Source organism: Geotrypetes seraphini, chromosome 10 (genome assembly GCF_902459505.1).
Source record: "Geotrypetes seraphini chromosome 10, aGeoSer1.1, whole genome shotgun sequence".
NCBI lineage: Eukaryota > Metazoa > Chordata > Amphibia > Gymnophiona > Dermophiidae > Geotrypetes > Geotrypetes seraphini.
In genome coordinates, this window is record NC_047093.1 from 38,298,150 (window position 1) to 38,317,455 (window position 19,306).

Genomic DNA, 19,306 nt, shown 5'->3' on the forward strand with positions numbered 1-19,306 from the left:
TTTTCGAACCACTCGGTGACATTCTTTTTGATACTTCCTGTTCTCTTTCCAGTTCCCCTCAGTTTTGTCCTTTTTCCATTTCCTGAATGAATTTTTCTTATTGCCTATCGCTTCCTTCACTGTTTTGGTTATCCACGCCGCGTCCTTTATTCGACTCTTTTTGCACCCCTTTCTGAATCTGGGGATATATAGATTTTGCGCCTCGCTCACCGTGTTCTTGAGAAAAGACCAGGCAAGTTCTACCTTTTGCCATTTTTTTGAAGTGTTCCTAAGTTTCTTCCTTACCATTTCCCTCATTGCTTCGTAGTTTCCTTTCCTGAAGTTTAAAGTTGTCGCTATGGTTCTCTTTCCTTTCGGTATTCCTACCTCAACCTTGAACTTGATCACATTATGATCGCTGTTTCCCAACGGTCCCACTACCTCTACTTCTTTAGCAGGTCCCCTTAACCCATTTAGGATTAGATCCAGAGTGGCATTTCCTCTCGTCGGTTCTCTGACAAGCTGCTCCATGACACAATCTTGTATAACCTCTAAGAATTCTGTCTCCCTAGTGCAATTTGAGCTTCCAAGACTCCAGTCTATTCCGGGGTAGTTGAAGTCTCCCATAATAACCGCGTTACCGCTTTTGGATTCTCGCTTCATCTCGGCTTCCATTTCTTCATCAATATCTCCTGATTGCCCGGGCGGACGATAGTATAAGCCCATCTTTATTTCAGGCCCTTTCCTTCCAGGTATTTTAACCCATAGCGATTCTAGCTTGTTGGTCGTTTCTGCTGTGTCCATTTTTGTCGATTGTATGCTTTCTTTTATGTAGAGGGCTATTCCACCTCCTTTTTGTCCTGACCTGTCCTGGCGATAGAGCTTGTACCCCGGCAGTGCTGTATTTTTTTCTGAGGCCCTCCAAGAACCTACAAATCCAAAATGTGGCCCTGCAAAGGGTTTGAGTTGGAGACCACTGGCCTATAGGAAGAGGAGATGCAAATGTTAAGAGCCTTAGCCAATAGGGAGAGGAAGTGGATGCTGTGGATGGGCCATTTGGCCTTTATCTGCCATCATGTTACTATGTTTCCATAACCATAAAGTTCTATGACATCACAATGCAGGTGTAAAGGGCCTTAGCCTATAGCAGTGGTCTCAAACTAGCAGCCCGCCAGGTACTATTTTGAGGCCCTCGGCATGTTTATCATAATCACAAAAGTAAAATAAAACAGTTTCTTGATCATATGTCTCTTTAGCTATAAATGACAATATTATTATTAAGACTTAGCCAAAAGGAAAGATTTATAAACTATAAAGAGTTTTACCCCATGCAAAATTGTCATTTCTTTAATAAGACATTAACTATTTATTTCTGAGGCCCTCCAAGTACCTACAAGTCCAAAATGTGGCCCTGCAAAGGGTTTGAGTTTGAGACCACTGCTCTAGACCTTGATGCAGTATCATAGATGAAAAAATCTCACCAATGACTTGTATGTACAAAGATTCTGCCTCTTCTGTTTTTTAGCCTGTGGGGCTAGTGAAACCGAATTTAAAATCCTATCTAATGAAAAAATAACCGAAGGACTGGCAATTGTGTGGCCTTGTCTGTATGTGCTGATTCCTTTGCTAGTAAGCAATCTATCAATCTGACTGAAACCAGGTGTCCGGACGGCAAAACCTATTTAACATCTGTTTTTAAGACTTCTTTTTCATGTCAAAATACACAGCAAAGGAGCTGAGCCTTGGGAGAGGGCTTGTGCCAACCCACATCTCTGCGCAAATTTGTTCCAGTTCCTTTAACATCAACCACAAAATTAGCAATTGCAAACCCTCTAAAATCAACCATTTGTAGTGTTCAGGTCGCACTGAACTTTCCAGACATCTTCACGACTGGAGGTTATGAGAACAAGCTGGAAATAGAGATGGCCTTGTTTTTCACCGTCCCATCGTTATATTTTGCTCAAATCCAATGACCAATAAAGGCACGATTATGAAAATGTTTTCAGCTGGTGCTAAATGTTTGAAAACTATTCACTAAGTCAAAAAAATCACACAAAACCGGGGGGGGGGGGGGGAGGGGCGGATTTAGATGAAAAGAGGCCCTAGGCTATTCCACTTATGAGGCCCTTTCACCTCCCATTTTTAAGTTTGTAAATTACATGAGAGATAATAAAATACATCATTACTGTGATATATATATCAATATGTTAAATGAAACATGTTGTTATTGGTACTAACCTTTATAAAAAATGTGACACGGATAATAAATAAAAAAAAATCGAGAACACTTATTTGGACATTTATTCTCAGCACCATAGATAGTACTTGTAACAATAACTAATCAAACATAACACACAACATTGCCCCTTCCTATGTCCATAGTGCCCCCAGTGCATCCTTCCTCACCTCACCCCCCCTCTGATGCCCGCCTGTCTCCCATCCCCCTTCCATTGAACACCCCCCATGCCATCCTGCCTGCCTGCCTTCCATTAAACCCCCCAACCCCCCTCCGATGCCAGCCTGCCTGCCTGCCATCCCCCTTCCTCTGAAACCCCCCCCCCTCCCCTGATGCCAGTCTGGGCCGCCCTGTCCTGACGGATCCACGTTTTGCCTCTCTCCCCGCGGGGCTGGGCTTTGCCCAGCTGTTTCCGGACTGACGTCTTTCCCTCCCCGATCCTCCTCCCAGGGCAAGAAAAAGAAAGGGAGAAGCCGAGTCGGCGCCCCGTTGCGGCCGGAGCCAGTTCCGATCCCGAAGTGTAGAATTTCTCCTTATTTTCGGTTCAGTGTTTTAGTGTTCACTTTTTTTAGAATAGTGTAATTTTAATTTTGCTAACAATTTGAATGTAGGCCCCTCTTGATCTTGAGGCCCTAGGCTGAAGCCTAGTTAGCCTATAGGAAAATCCAGCCCTGGGGGGGGGGGACCTTCTAATACATAAATAGATACACTGAAGATAAAAATGCAATAATCCCTCACTCCAACAGTTTCAAATTCTCACTTCAGTGTGTATACAAGAAACATATACTGTTCTAACAGCAGGATCTGTACTGGTCCGATTGTCGTCGGTTCCCTCCCCCTCCCCCCCCCCCGATCCACCCCTCTCACCTAATAACCAGACAACACTCTCCTTGCTATAAGTAGCCGCAGCTCTCTTTATTAACAACCAATTAAATTGTCACACTCATATAACAAAAAACTGTTTTCCTAATCTACAAAGAAAACCATAACCAATAACATTTGGCCCCTGACATTGCCATGCCAGCAAGGGCCTGGGGGGGTGGAGTGGCATGTCCCTATATGCCCCTTTAACCTGAGTCACCAGAACCCCGGGTACGGCTTCCCACTGGCCCCCACTCATCTCCCAATGAGCCCCAGGCAGCCAGTAGCTCGGGATAATCGCCATCCCGAGCCACATATCGGCAACCTACCCAACTAAAAGGTATGGGTGGGCAGGAAAAAGCCACCTCGGAGGACCCAGGTCCTCTGAGTTCCCGGCTCTATTAGCTCCTCCCGGTCATTAGCCCAGCGCCCTTCCGCCAATCAGGAAGCCGCTCAGTGGCTGGAAAAACCCAGCCGACCACTAAGCTGCCTCCTGTCCTCCCTGAACCCGATGGGTGACAACGCGGGCCTGCCATCCCTGCATTACAGCTGCCCGTCTAGACAAGGGCTCTCAGGCTCTCCTATACTTCAGATTCAATACAGTTTTGAATCTTTTTTCACTACTGAAGAGAAATACCTTTCACAAGAAATCATTTCATAATTTTTTTTACATATGCGATGAATGGGTGGTGAGACGTAGGCTGGAGATCTTATTCCCAGGGGGGGTCTGCAGGTCTCTGAGCATATGTTACGTATGGACAGTATAAGTTTCTTCTACACACACTGAAGTGAGAATTTCAACGTGCTGGAGTAAGGGATTATTGTATCTTTATCTTGGAAAATGATTCGCTGTCATGGATAAATATATCTCCGTGTCTTTAAACATCAGTGAAAACGCGGCTCAATAAAAGCTAATCCTCTCTTTAACTCGAAAAAACAGTGACATGCCATTTTACCACCGCTGGTCCCAGAATTATCCCCGGCAGTCTGCAAATTCTCATGCACAAATTTGATGCGCTCATGATGCGTATTTTATCAACTTTTCTGCTAGTATTAAAGTTAACCATTTTGAAACCGATATTCAACGCAATTTAGCTGGCCGCTGACTGGTTAAAGTGCTTGGTCAAAGCTAAGTGCTGCTGAATATCGTGACTTAGCATCTAAATCAAAGCTGGCTATATTGGGACCGGTGCCTGGGGTGGTGGCGCTCCTCCCCCATCCCCCCTGCCGCGTGTGCGCCCCCTTTCCTTTCCCCATACCTTTTTAACTTCTCCAGCGTGAGCAGCATGCCCACATCGGTGTCGGCTCGTCCTTTGATGTCACTTCCTAGGTGAGGGTCCCAGAAATGACATCAGAGAGAGTGCCGATGCCCACATGGGCAGCAACCTTGTGCCAGGGAAGTGCAAAAGGTACTTAAGGGGCACGCTCGCATGGCAGAGAGGTGCTGCGCCCTTAGCAAGATGGCACCTGGGGTGGACCGTCCCCTTCACCCCCCCTTACTACACCACTGATTGGGGTATTCCAGGGGCGGAGTCAGCACTTGGCTGCTTAAGGGCTGATACACTATGCCAGTGTTTTTCAACATTTTTACACCTATGGACCGGCAGAAATAAAAGAATTATTCTGTGGACTGGCATCGGTCCGTGGACCGGCGGTTGAAGAACACTGGGTTAAGTCGTGGGCCAGATCCCGCCCATCTCTACCCAATCTCCACCCCAGACCCTGCCCCCCATAATAGTACTAATTGCACCTTGCGCGTCCCGTGCCTCATCTGGAAGCCTTCCCTCTGACGTTGCAACGTCGTAGGAGCCACTGCCCGTGGCTTTGTGCACTGAATCAGTTAGGAAGAGGGAGCTGGCTCGAAGATAACGCCGCGTCGATCGCACCGTGGACCGGCGGTTGAAGAACACTGTTTTGGGCCTGATGCACGTGCTGGCCCTGTGGACCGGCAGGAAATTTCTGTGGACCAGCACTGGTCCATGGACCGGTGGTTGAAGAACACTGCACTATGCAACACGATTTTGTTCCTGGGCACTAAGGGCTATAGTCTATTAATGGCGCTTAAGATGGAATTAGAACTGAAAATAAACAAGACGAAGATCATGAACATGGAAAATGGTGAAGAATTTGAGATTGAAGGCGATAGAATAGAAGTTGTAAAGGATTTCAACCTCCTGGGCTCTTTTGTAAACAAAGAAGCAACTAGCAGGGAGGAAATACTCCGTAGACTAGCACTTGGTCGCTCTTCAAGGAAGACGCTCGACAAAGTATTCAAAGGCAAGGAAGTAACACTCCAAATGAAGATCAGACATGTCCATGCAGTCATTTTCTCAGTGGTCAGTTATGGATGCAAAAGCTGGACACCATGAAAACAAGACAGAAAGAATATTGACTTATTTGAGCTTTGATGCTGGAGAAGGATTTTATCCACTTAATATGAAAATGCACCGGCTAGATATCACATCTCCACATTTATAAAAGGATGAATATGTGAAAATATTTTGATACTCAATCCTCAGAGGGAAGATGTTCCCGTTGGCTCAAGTGAATGAAATTCCCTGAACCCACTCTTCACGGGATCTCATAGGATCAAAATATATCATCGTATGCAAGATATTTATTAAATTTTAAATAATTTGAATAATAAATGTGAACTTGTACTTAGCTTATAAAGTTCTCTTTTTTTGAACTCATTATATTTAAAATAGGAGCGCCTCCACCAACATGTCCATGTTTCATGTACTTTCCTCAGGGTCGAGGCTCCCTTATTAATATCTGCAAAACATTAAACATATGTGAGTACCAAACTTTCACCCAATCCAAATTTGTAACTAATAATCAAAAAATTCATATGACTAATCAAGTTTCACCCATAATTATAATAACCCACAAGTGTAGCTTACTTTCTTGTGAGATTCGCTCCTCTCGATGTGAAATCATTCATTTTTGAGAGCGTCTGTCGTCATTTCCGATTTAAAAACCCAGACTAGGACATGCCCCCCCGGGTTAAAAGAAACAGAGACCAAAAACACTGGGATAATTTATAGAATGGTTTATATAATGGACATCCAGTCGATTTCTTCATTTAACCCATTCGGAGATAAAGCATTCAAATAATAAATCCATTTTTGCTCTTTTATATTGAGCGCTTTTTTATATATAAAATCCATTTTTGCTCTTTTATATTGAGCGCTTTTTTATATATAAAAAAGCGCTCAATATAAAAGAGCAAAAATGGATTTATTATTTGAATGCTTTATCTCCGAATGGGTTAAATGAAGAAATCGACTGGATGTCCATTATATAAACCATTCTATAAATTATCCCAGTGTTTTTGGTCTCTGTTTCTTTTAACCCGGGGGGGGGGGCGTGTCCTAGCCTGGGTTTTTAAATCGGAAATGACGACAGACGCTCTCAAAAATGAATGATTTCACATCGAGAGGAGCGAATCTCACAAGAAAGTAAGCTACACTTGTGGGTTATTATAATTATGGGTGAAACTTGATTAGTCATATGAATTTTTTGATTATTAGTTACAAATTTGGATTGGGTGAAAGTTTGGTACTCACATATGTTTAATGTTTTGCAGATATTAATAAGGGAGCCTCGACTCTGAGGAAAGTACATGAAACATGGACATGTTGGTGGAGGCGCTCCTATTTTAAATATAATGAGTTCAAAAAAAGAGAACTTTATAAGCTAAGTACAAGTTCACATTTATTATTCAAATTATTTAAAATTTAATAAATATCTTGCATACGATGATATATTTTGATCCTATGAGATCCCGTGAAGAGTGGGTTCAGGGAATTTCATTCACTTGAGCCAACGGGAACATCTTCCCTCTGAGGATTGAGTATCAAAATATTTTCACATATTCATCCTTTTATAAATGTGGGGATATGATATCTAGCCGGTGTATTTTCATATTAAGTGGATGAAGTTGGTCCGGCTACTTGTATAGCCATTCGTAGAATTTTTCTATATCTGGAGAAGGATTTTAAGCATGCCGTGGAATGCCAGAAGAACTAACAAATCGATTCTGGAAGAGATCAAACCGGTTATGTCACTCAAAGCCCAAATGATGAAGTTATGACTGTCTTATTTTGGATGCACCATCAGAAGAGAGAGATCCCTGGAGAAGGCCATCATGTTTGGGAAGATCGAAGGAACCAGTCGAAGAGGGCGACCTGCTATCAGATGGCTGGACACATTGAAAACAACCATGAGGATGATGCTGGAGGGCCTTTCTGGACTAGCACAAAATCGATTTCTATTTAGATACGCAATTCATCAAGTCACTAGGACTCGAGTACGATTTGATGGCACCTAACAAGCGCACCAACTGCTGCTGGGTAAGCTTGTGAATCAACCACTGGGTACCGTTTATAGAATCACACCTATCAGTGCCTAAGTAGACTTAGGTGTCACAAGGCGTCTTAGACATAGACATTGCTCCATTAGGCCAGCTTTTCACTCGCCTAATTTGGCGGCGCCTTTGTCAGATACCTAACTCAACCATGCCTATTCTCCGCCCATAATCACACCTACTGTTTGAGATAGGCCTCTACAAGGGCATCACTAAAAAGGAAATAAGACGTCTCCAGATAATACAAAACACCGCTATCAAAATCATTTATGGTGCTAGGAAATACGATCATGTCTCCCCCCCCCCCCTTCTAATCAATGCTCACTGGTTACTAGTCGAACACGGAATTAGCTATAAAATTTTATTATTAACCTTTACCACTCGTTCATACAGTCAACCAGAATTTATTGACCGACTCCTTATTCCCTATTACCCTGCTAAACCTCTTCATTCTACATCACAAAATCTTTTAGTTGTTCCATCTCTTAAACTTATCAACACTTTAAGAATCAATAATTTTGCCGTCACTGCGCCTACCCTATGGAACTCATTGCCTCACCATTTACGGATGGAAACTTCAATAAAGCAATTCAAAGCAAACCTCAAAACTTTTTTATTTAAGGATACTTTCGGATAAACTGTCCTTTTCAGGACTAAACTAATGCCAGTCTCTCTCCCCACCTTTTGTTCTTACCCTTAATGTTCACTTTATTTAAATATTATAGTTCTTCCCTCTTACCCACTTGTGTGTAGTCAACTTATCTGTTCTTTGTCAACGTCTATTAGATTAACACTGTCTTGTTTTTAATATTTTAATCCCAAATGTTTTGTTTTAAAGACTCTTTCTTATATTATTGCTGTACACTAGAGAATGACACGGTGACAAAATTCATCACCGTTCCCGTCCCCGCGGATAACCGCAGGAAATAATCCCATGTCATTTTCTAGTGTCTATTTCAACCTCAGTCCTTCTACACCAGCATTCTTCAAAGCAAAGCTTGCGGGTCAATGGTTGTGGCCATTCATGCTCTGATTCTTCCCTCTCTCCTTAAAGAATGACATGAAGATGGTTTCTCGCGGTTATCCGTGGGGACGGGAACGGTGATGAATTTTGTCACCGTGTCATTCTCTACTGTACACCGCCTAGAAATTTGAATAAGCGGTATAACAAATATTTTAATAAACTTGAAACTTGATTAGGCGTCCTTAGGCTTGGGAGGGTGTCTCCACTTAGGTGTCCTAAGAGTTCGGTGCCAAACTCTTAAAATATTTAATTTTTTTTTTGATTGGCTGAAAACTGGTGTGGTCAATTACCACACCGATTAAGCCAATTAAAAAGTAAAAGTTAGGCACAGATCCTGAACTTTGACATCGCTAGGCAGTTGTAATTAGGATACTTAGCAGTGCCTAATGTAGGCGCCATTTCTTGAAGTGTAAGCTCCTAATTGCTAATGCGTAAAAACTATAGACGATGTCTGTTACTTCCATAAAACTTTGTTTCTGTGACCAGTGTAGTCAATTTTGCAATTTACCTATTTAAAATATGAAAAAGCTGAATGTTCATCTTTTCATTCTTATAGTCATAAAAAGCAACATATAACTCACAATAAACATGCATTTATATCAAAGTTATACAAAGGTGACCATAGAAAATTTAGAAGTGAGTAGTTTTATGAGATTTGTGATTATATTGTCAGTCACTTTCATGAATCAGCCCCCAGATGTAGTCTCCCATCATGTTTTCATGTTAGTGTCTTTGGTAGCGGCATTCAAAGTCCAGTATATCCTGGTGGAGGCGCTCACCTTGCTCCTCTGAGTATGCTTCCATGTTCTCCTTGAAAGTCCTTGAAATGCTTGGGTCTTAGTAATACATTTAATAAAGTATGGAGCCCATTGACTGCATTTGTTAACATACAATAATAGAGATATATCTTTTATTTCTTAGATTTCCTTACACATCCAGGGTGGGGAGAAGGGAGGGGGAAGTATTTGGAAGAGTTTAAAAATATTTAAATATAATATTGTAATAAATAATATGATTTAATATATTAATAATTGGGAGGAGGGGGAAAATTGATGTTTTCTTTAATAATGTGTGTAATACGGTGTATTTTATGCAATCTGTTAAAGTTATATTAATTGTAACACACTGTCAAAGCTTGAAAATTAATAAAGAATTATAAAAAAAAGTCTCAAGATGAGTATCAAGGACATGGATTTTGAGATACGTCCTACGGTCCATTTTACTGTAATTCTTCACCAGATTCTCAACCAACTCCACATAGTTTTTGGAAATCCCGAACCACAGCAACAAATCTGTTCCAAGCCGCTTTTTTCTTCCTTGTTAGCTTCTAGGAAAATTCCTTGCAATCCAGGATCTTCTTTATCTATGGTCCGATGAAGACACCAGCTTTGACCTTTGCCTCAGACAGATTAGGGAATATGTCTTAAAGGTACCTGAAGGCTGACGAATCCTTATCTAAAGCTCTGACAAACTGTTTCATTAGACCCAATTTGACGTGCAGCGGTGTCATCAGCACCTTGCGGGGGTAGGGTTACCAGAAACTGGATTTCCCCTGGACATGTCCTCCTTTTGAGGACATGTCCAGGGGTCTGGACAGTTTTTTCAAAACCCGGCAATTTGTCTGGTTTTTGAAAAGCCTCCTCTCAATCGCGTCGAGCAGGAGGTAATCTGCGCATGTGCGGATTGTCTACTGCCCGACCAAAGCAGGCAGTGGGGAGCGGAGATAGGGCGGGACTGGAGCAGAGATGGGCAGGCTTGGGGGGCCGGTCTAGGGTGTCCAGATTTTACAATCGTAAAATCTGGCAACCCTATGCGGGGGTCCACCGGTGGTTCCCATTTGATGTTGTTTCTCCCCAAAGAGAACTCAGTCCGCTGTGGCCAGTCCCAACTTTGGCAGTGCGCCTTTCTGTCTCTGCAGTCTCAAAGGCAGAAATAGCTGGGAAACTTGGTAAAACCGCCTTGGAGATTCTTTAGGAATGCCACCGTGCTGAAGTCTCCGATGACCTCTCAGTAGTACTCATCATATTTCATTGCGTCTAGTAGATGCTGTGGTAATCTTCGTTGAGATACACTGAATGAGCCAGTGGAAGAGACAGGTACTTGTTCCAGTTATGGAACAGCACGGCTTTGATGCTCCTGGATGAGCTGTCAATGAAGAGGCGGCACTCTTTCGGGTTGCAGGTGATTCCAATTGCCTCAAACAGACTGGTGACGTTGTCGCAGAAGCAGAACCTAACTTGATGGGTAAAGAAGATGGAATAAGCTTGGCGACACTTCTTCTGATCTGTGACTTGCACACTTTCATCCAAGTTCCACTACTTGAGCCTCGAAGTCTTATGTGCAGCCTGCATTTTTGTATGAATTGACACGACTTGATAATGTGCAGCCTTACGATAAACACCTTTTGATACCTTTAAAAAGCTTGTTGCGGATATTTGATACATTGGGTCAGATTCTTGATGAAGGCTTTCTGCCGAAACACAGTCTGTGTTGAGTCCTGTGTGAACATTTCCACAAAATAGAACTGATTGCACTTTGTCGGGAAGGGGTAAAATGCAGACCTGACGGACCTCGCGGATCTAAAACCGCACGTCCTTAAAAATCTGAGGTCCGTGCCACTTGTAGTTAGTTTCCAGCTCCGACAGACCTCGATGACAATTTAGCACTGACGGATCCATCTCAGCATAGGGAGGGAAAAATATTAGGATCCGTCAGCGCTAAAATGTCATAGAGGTCTGACAGAGCCAGAGACTAGTGCTGGAGCGGCTTTAAAATGAACCCTTAAAACCGGTTTCCTGCAGCCCCAGTAAATTAAAAAATCTGAGGTCCGCGTTTTACCCCTTCTCCACTTTGTCCCCTTTCCATGCCTGCTTCTGATTCCCTTCTGTCTGCACACAATAATTTTCCCATTAGGATGTGGCCGTTAGCACAGGAGCACTTACCAGACAGTAAGGGTAGATTTTCCCGGACATGTCCTCCTTGTCAAGGACATGTCCGGAGGTCTGGATGCCTTTTCAAAACCCGGCACTTTGTCCAAGTTTTGAAAAGCTTCTTCAAAATCGTGTCGGGCAGGAGGGCATCCGCGGATACTATGCGATGATGTCATGCATACACTCACGGTTGTGTTTGTGACATCATCGTATCGCATCCATGCATGCCCTCCTGAACAACAAGAGCAGACAGCGGGGCTGGGACTGAGCTAGGGTGGGATTGGAGGTGAAACTGGGACATAATGGGGCGGGCCTAGGTCGGGGCTTGGGGTCTGGATTTTACTAAAGTAAAAAAAAATCTGATAGCCCTAAGTAAGGGCTCACACACTAACCATGGGCTAATTGGGCATCACAGTGTAGCTACCCTAACTGATTAGCACAGAACACACTTACTCTCCGCCCCCTTACCTGCTCCAATACTACAAAATATGAACTCTCTTTTAAGCTGTGGATATTGCATATATATATATGCAAAAAGTACTGCAGAAGCCTGAGCATTCCCCGCGGAAAATAAAAAAAACAAGGGGGCATTCGGAAAAGTTGAAAGGGGACAGATTCAAAACGAATGCTAGGAAGTTCTTCTTTACCCAACATGTGGTGGACACCTAGAATGCGTAATAGGGCAGAGTACGGTACTGGGGGTTCAAGAAAGGATTGGACAATTTCCTGCTGGAAAAGGGGATAGAGGGGTATAGATAGAGGATTACTGCGGAGGTCCTGGACCTGTTGGGCCGCCGTGTGAGCGGACTGCTGGGCGCGATGGACCTCAGGTCTGACCCAGCAGAGGCATTGCTTATGCTCTTATGCTCTTACTTCAGTTTAGTAAACGCAACCCTAAAATTTCAATACTATTCTAACCACCATTAAAAAACAAACAAACACAGAACTCAATCTCATCAATTTCTACTAAGTTGTGGGTTTCTGACAATAATGCCCCCCATCTTAAACGGTTTTGGGTGAAGAAAGCGACTCATGTGACTCATTCCCCACCCCTCTCCTCCCCTTCAGCCGGTAGTGGTACAGCTGCCGTGGACTTTGGTGCTAGCCGTACAGGAGAGTCCACTAGATGGCAGCATAAGCTAAGGAGGAGGAATATTATATTCCAATTACAGAATCGCCTGATCTTATGAGAAAACAACACTAGTTGAACTCTTTTCAAGAAACAGGACTTTGGAAGAGCAGACGGAGAAGAAGGTGACACATGCAGTAAGTGGAATCCACTGCTACAGAAAAGCAGTGCCTTTGTAGGACTTTAAGAACTCTCATTGGGTGGTAAAATGCCTCACTCAGATTGATTCGTTTGGCTCAAAACTCCCCACTCCTTTATCTGGGTGTTGTTTGGTGTCTCTCTGCTGCATATGTAATGCGTTTGCAATTTTATTTCCCTGGGCATACAAAACAGGTTTCCGTTTTCAAATTTTTACTCATGCAGATGTTAATCAGTTCGACTGAATGGGCTTTCTTGTCAAAGAATTTCTCCCATGGCATGAACCCTTTGAAAATAGCGCCTGGTGCATTTATATGGTAATGGTGGCAAGATCTGTGGCATTGACCTTTTTCCACAGGTTAAACAATCAGTGAAAGTGAACAGTTGGTGGAAATAAAAAGCCCTGCTGGGGATATTACGGTTATTGAGGGTGGTCAACGCTTGTTTTATACCTAGAGATATTGAAAGGAGGCCACGGATTCAGATAGCCCCACACTCATCTCTGTTGTAAGTTACAATGAAAGGCCCCCAAATCTCCCAAATGCCCCCTCTCACCCCCCTAAAAATTTCCATTCAGATACAGTGAAAATCATTTTTTTTTCCTATATGGTAAATCTAGTCATCAAATCCTTGATTTGATCTCTGCTTGGCAGGTGCATTTGTTTTGAAATGAAATTTAAAAAAACCCCCAAAACAACCCTCACACAATCAATCACAATACAATGTTCTATGCAGCTTACATTAAAAGTAAACTGGGCATACCTAGGATTTACTACATTATACACAATAAAAATGATTAATTTCTATGAGATACAACTTTAAAAAAAGGTCTTGTTTTGAAACTGATCATCCTGGTTTCTAGTGGAATCTGAGTCCACCATTTTAGCAGCAGACTACTGGAATGTAGCCAAATGCACTGATTTATAACCCACAACCCCTCAGACTTTGGTATGACAGTCCTAAAAAGTGTCTTGCTGCTCTCAGTCTATTCCTATCCAATATCAAAACCAATTCCTGCATATAGGTTGGTGACATATAAAAATACATAACTTAGAAACAGTCTTTACGTACGGGTGTCAAAGTCCCTCCTCGAGGGCTGCAATCCAGTTGGGTTTTCAGGATTTCCCCAATGAATATGCACGAGATCTATTAGCATACAATGAAAGCAGTGCATGCAAATAGATCTCATGCATATTCATTGGGGAAATCCTGAAAACCCAACTGGATTGCGGCCCTCAAGGAGGGACTTTGACACCCCTGGGATAAAGTATCTGCGTGCGAGAGGGAGTTGGAGTACCACTGGAAACCAGGGCAAATTTTTTTTAAGTTGGGGGGTGGTAACTTGGGTCTGGAGAAGAGAGCCACTGCGGATTTTTATCTTTAATTGCAAGGCCATAGGGAGGGGGAACCACTGGATACCAAGGACCATGCCCCAGACCTCATAGCAAATTTTCCCACATTATCTGCGCATCAAAACTCCATTAACATGGATTTTGCAACCATGTCTTCCACAAGAGTTAGCACTCGTGTTTAACTCCTCTCTGCATTGTTTGGAAAGTAAAGTGGGTGTACAACTGTGATAACCATGTAGTTATGCTTTTTACAAGACAAAACTGTGGAAACGTTGATCTCAATAACCAGTTAAGCTCTGAAACGCATTGCTAGAAGTTGTGGTCAGAGCGGATAGCATAGCTGGTTTTACTCCTTGGGATTCTAGAATCTTGCTACTCTTTGTGGATTCTGCATGGAATGTTGCTACTCCTTGGGATTCTAGAATCTTGCTACTCTTTGTGGATTCTGCATGGAATGTTGCTACTCCTTGGGATTCTAGAATCTTGCTACTCTTTGTGGATTCTGCATGGAATGTTGCTACTCCTTGGGATTCTAGAATCTTGCTACTCTTTGTGGATTCTGCATGGAATGTTGCTACTCCTTGGGATTCTAGAATCTTGCTACTCTTTGTGGATTCTACATGGAATGATGCTACTATTTGGGGTTCCGGAATCTTGCTTACTCTGAGATAATGGAATGTTGCTACTCTTTGGGTTTTGGCCACCGTGAGAACGGGCTACTGAGCTCAATGGACCCAGTAAGGCTATTCTTATGTTCTTATCTGTCCCTATATTCCTTCCCTCCTAACTCCTATTCACCTGTTCCATGCCAATGTCTGTATTAATCATTCCCACAATAAGTAACTCTCGGATCCCTTATTTTTCCTGTTTGTTAGGATTTATTTGCCACCTTTTTGAAGGAATTCACTCTACGCAGTGAATAAGACAAGCAAGAGATAGACCATTACAACAATAAAAATATTTAATCAACAATACAAAGTATGGCAATGTATGCTACAATCGTACTTTGTCTACAGCAGGGGTGCCCACACTTTTTGGGCTTGCGAGCTACTTTTAAAATGACCAAGTCAAAATGATCTACCAACAATAAAATTTTTAAAAACACAAAGCACACTGTACGCAGAGAAAATGTTAATTATCATTTATATTCCAGGGTTTTTTCAAAGAGGTCAAGGCAGATGACTCTATGCACTGTCACCTCAGTAACAACCATACAAATATACCCCCCTTCCCTTTTTACTAAACTGCGATAGCAGTTTTTAGCGCGGGGAGCTGCGCTGAATGCCCCGCGCTGCTCTCGATGCTCATAGGCTCCCTGTGCTAAAAAACGCTATTGCGGTTTAGTTAAAGGGGGCCATAGTGCAAAATATAGACAGCAGATATAAATTCAGACACATTTTGATCACTAAATTGAAAATAAAATCATTTTTCCTACCTTTGTTGTCTGGTGATTTCATGAGTCTCTAGTTGCACTTTCTTCTTCTGACTGTGCATCCAATATTTCTTCCCTTCTTTCAGCCTGTATACTTTCAGCCTATATGCTTCCTCTTCTCCAGACCTCATTCCCTCCCCCATCTTTTTCTTCCTCTCGCCCTGCTCTTTTTTCTCCCTACCTCCATTTCTTTTTTTCTCTCTTCATGCCCCCTTTCTTTCTTTCTGTTTCCTTTTATTCCTTCTGTCTCCCTGCCTGCCCCCTTTCTTTCTCCCTTCCCTTCCCTCCCCCAAGCCACTGCCACCGCCATCGGGGAGCAGGCCCCCCAAGCCGTCGCCGCCATCGAGGAACAGGCCCCAAAGCCCAAGCTCTCTCTATTTCCCTGCATCGGGCCAACCAGCCTTCCTCTCCTCGACGTCAGTTCTGCCATCGGAGAGGAAGTTCCGGGTCAGCCAGGCAGTGATTGGCTGGCCCGGAACTTCCTCTCCGACGGCAGAATTGACATTGGGGAGAGGAAGGCTGATCGGCCCGGTAGATTGTGAAGGCAATGAGAGTCTATCACGTAGCCCGGGATGGGCTCCACGATCGACTCGCTTTTGCCTTCGCGATCTACCGGTCGATCGCGATTGACGTATTGGGCACCCCTGCTCTACAGCATTGTTTGAAGACGACTTTCACTACAATGACCATCCTCATACGCTAACCCTTTACATTCACCAGATTTTCTTTCACGTGGTTGTGCTCCACTTGGTTCCCTTTAAAGGAATACCTTGGACCCCTGAGGAAGATGTTCTAATCGAAAAACAGACCGTGTCGGGTCCCAGTTTCTTTAGGAAAAAAGGTGGATCATTTTTTTAAAACAACGTTTTGATTGACTCAATAAAAGTGCCTGCATCAAGTGCATCTGTTCTGCTTTTTTTTTTTTTTTTTTGCCTGCTACAATAGCAATAACACATTTCAATATACAGCATAACAAAGATGGGACATAGAAATGCGTAAGGTAAGAGCAACTGGAGCAAGAAAGGTGACTAATTTAAACAAAGTTTGAACATGGAGGAAGGAGTGGCCTAGTGGTTAGCGCTACAGTCTCAGCACCCTGAGGTTGTGGGTTCAAATCCTGCACTGCTCTTTGTGATCCTGGGCAAGTCGCTCAATCCTCCATTGCCCCATGCACATTAGATAAATTGTGAGCCCACCAGGACAGATAGGGAAAATGCGTGAGTACCTGATTGAAAACCACCTAAATAACCTCGATAGGTGGTATATAAATACCTAAATAATAATAAACAAGTGCTTACTCTTACTTTCAAAACATGAAGATTTATTGATCTTACTATCTTTGATCTGTCTTGAAGAGATATAAGCTCTGTCAAGAAGGGACTGACTCTTACATGTTTACAGTTCTGTGTACATGTAGTAGCAGAGTCACAAAGAGTAAGAAAACAATCCCTGCTCCAAAGAGCTTACAATCTAAACAGGCAAGCAGGATGTCATGGATACAGTTAAGCGAAACGGTTAATCAGCTGGCTGGTTTGGAGAGCAGAGGGAGTACAGGACACTCAAGCCATTGTGACATCACTGATGGGATTGGCTCTTATTGGTAGAATGAGGCATTATGACATCACAGTCTCAGCTCTGCTTCCCAAAGACTGAAACTCCTCACACTACTACTACTATGGATTATTTCTATAGTGCTACCAAATGCACGCAGCACTGTACAGAGTCACAAAGAAGACAGTCCCTGCTCAAAGAGCTTACAATCTAAACAGACAAGACAGACAGATAGGATGTCATGGATATAGTTAAGGGGAACAGTTAGTCAGCTGGCTGGGTTGGAGGGCAGAGGAGTAGGGTTAAGGATTGAAGGCTATATGAAAAAGGTGGGTTTTCAGTCTGCTTTTAAACAAGGAAAGGGGCTTGATGGACAAACTCGGGTAATGATAATTAGTAGTAGCAGTAGTGAGAGACCTTCAGATATAAATCTGTCTCATGCAAATTCATTGTGGGTATCCTGAAAACCAGACTGACTTTGGGCTCCTTTGGGACCAGGTTGGTGACCATCTGTCTCCATCTCTATGAACTACCTCATTCCTATTGTCGCAAAGCCAGGAAAATGGTCACTCCGCTACCACTGTAAACCCAGGAAAGAGAAGACTCCTGCGAAGGCATCGGCCAAGGAAGACCGCTCGCTGCGTCAACAGATAGTGGCAAACGGAACCTGTGCTTTGGAGTTGAGAGAAAGTCTGAAGCATCCATGCAACGCGTTCAGCCACAACCCCACCACTGAAGAAAAACTAAGGGCTAGATTCACAAAGCAAACTGATCGGTTTGCGACCCCTTTATGACCAAATTTCCCTCCAATCTGATTCACTTACCTCTCCTGCGATCCGCTTCGAATCCGTGCATGGAAATGAGGAGAAACGCATGCAAAGTAGGCAGGGACGCAATTCACAACACAATCGATCCGATCCGACTGGACTGGCCGATCAACTGAAGAAGCGACTGCTGGAGACCAGTCGAAAACATCTTTCCGACTGGAAGCCCTGCTCTGCAATCTCTCCTGCCTGTTCAACCCGAATACCGCCCTGCTCTGCCCTGCTATTTCTCTCCTGCTGCTCGCCCAGCGAATGCCACCCTGTTCTGCCCCGCTTCTTCTCTCCTGCTGCTTGACCTGCTCTGCCCCGTTCTTCCCCTCGAATGCCACCCTGCTCTGCCTCGATCTTCCCCGAATCTCTCCTGCCGCATAGCCTTTCTCCTGCCCTTCCCCGAATCTCTCCTGCCCTTCCCTGCCCTGCAAACCCGTGGTTTTAACCCGCAGGTTTAAAGCAGGTTAAAACTACAGACTCACAGGGCTAAAAACTAAAAAAGTTTAAAGTAAAAAAAAAAAAAAAAAAAGGTTCGCATCTCGGACGAGCATGCGCAGATCATGCGCGTGGATCGCACAACAGCGATCCGTGCTTGCAAAGGGGGGCGTTCCTCCAATCGCCCCCATCTGCATATTAAGTTGTGCAGAATTCATCGGACCTGCCCGTATTGGGCCCGATCGGGCAGGTTAGTGAATCTGGCCCTAAATGTTTCATAGGGCCCAATGTGTTTATTGGCCTACGGCCCACCAAAGGGTCAGTCCTGCCCCGATTACAAACATGTATTCAGTATATCAGAACTCCACGTTAATAAAGAAGATTTATCGTGTTTCTGGAAAGCTCCACCCCCCCCCCACCCTTTTCTGGTTTATAGATTGTGAAGTCTAATGGACGGAGGTGTGAAGATCAATAAAAACTGGAGATAATAATACACCTATTGCAAAGAAATCACAGGCGGCATCTCTCGGAACTAGTACAATACGAATAATGCCTTATCTGAGGCTGTCTTCTACAACATCCTCCCCTTATCAGTTTAATTAATTCTCACACTTGTTCAAACTGCCCTAATCAGTGCTGATGGAGAGCATGAGTGATGGCAGGGCACATCCATCTGCTTTGAGTGAGACGGAATCAACAAAGGTAGTGTTTGCCAGGCTCCTGGGTTCAGTGCTAGAATGCGCAATGTCATTCTTCCACAGCTCTTCTCATGGTTCACAGGTAAGGCTGACACCCCCCCCCCCAATTCACCTCAGCTAGTACCAATATGGCCATCGACAAACTTAGGGCGAAAATAAAGAACTGTTTCCATCTGGCTTTTAGTTTGTATAACATAGCTTTGGATAGTGATGTATGTGGCATTCTGAGTGTTACGTTATTCTTTTAATTATGTACTATTATAAATTTTTTATTTAATAATCAAATCTTCAAAAAGCTCATTATGATATACATTTCATATCCATAAGAGATAATAAGCACTGATAAATAATCCAATA

General features: G+C 43.4%; 1 protein-coding gene across 1 annotated transcript in view; it reads left to right on the forward strand.

The window, feature by feature from the left end:
* The first annotated feature begins 12,536 nt into the window (after window positions 1–12,536).
* The window catches only part of NTN1 (netrin 1), a 357,430-nt gene continuing 350,660 nt past the window's right edge, over window positions 12,537–19,306 (forward strand). Inside the window, exon 1 of the mRNA XM_033960487.1 lies at window positions 12,537–12,665. The gene's annotated coding sequence lies outside the window, so the exon portion shown is untranslated. The remainder of the gene's footprint in view (window positions 12,666–19,306) is intronic.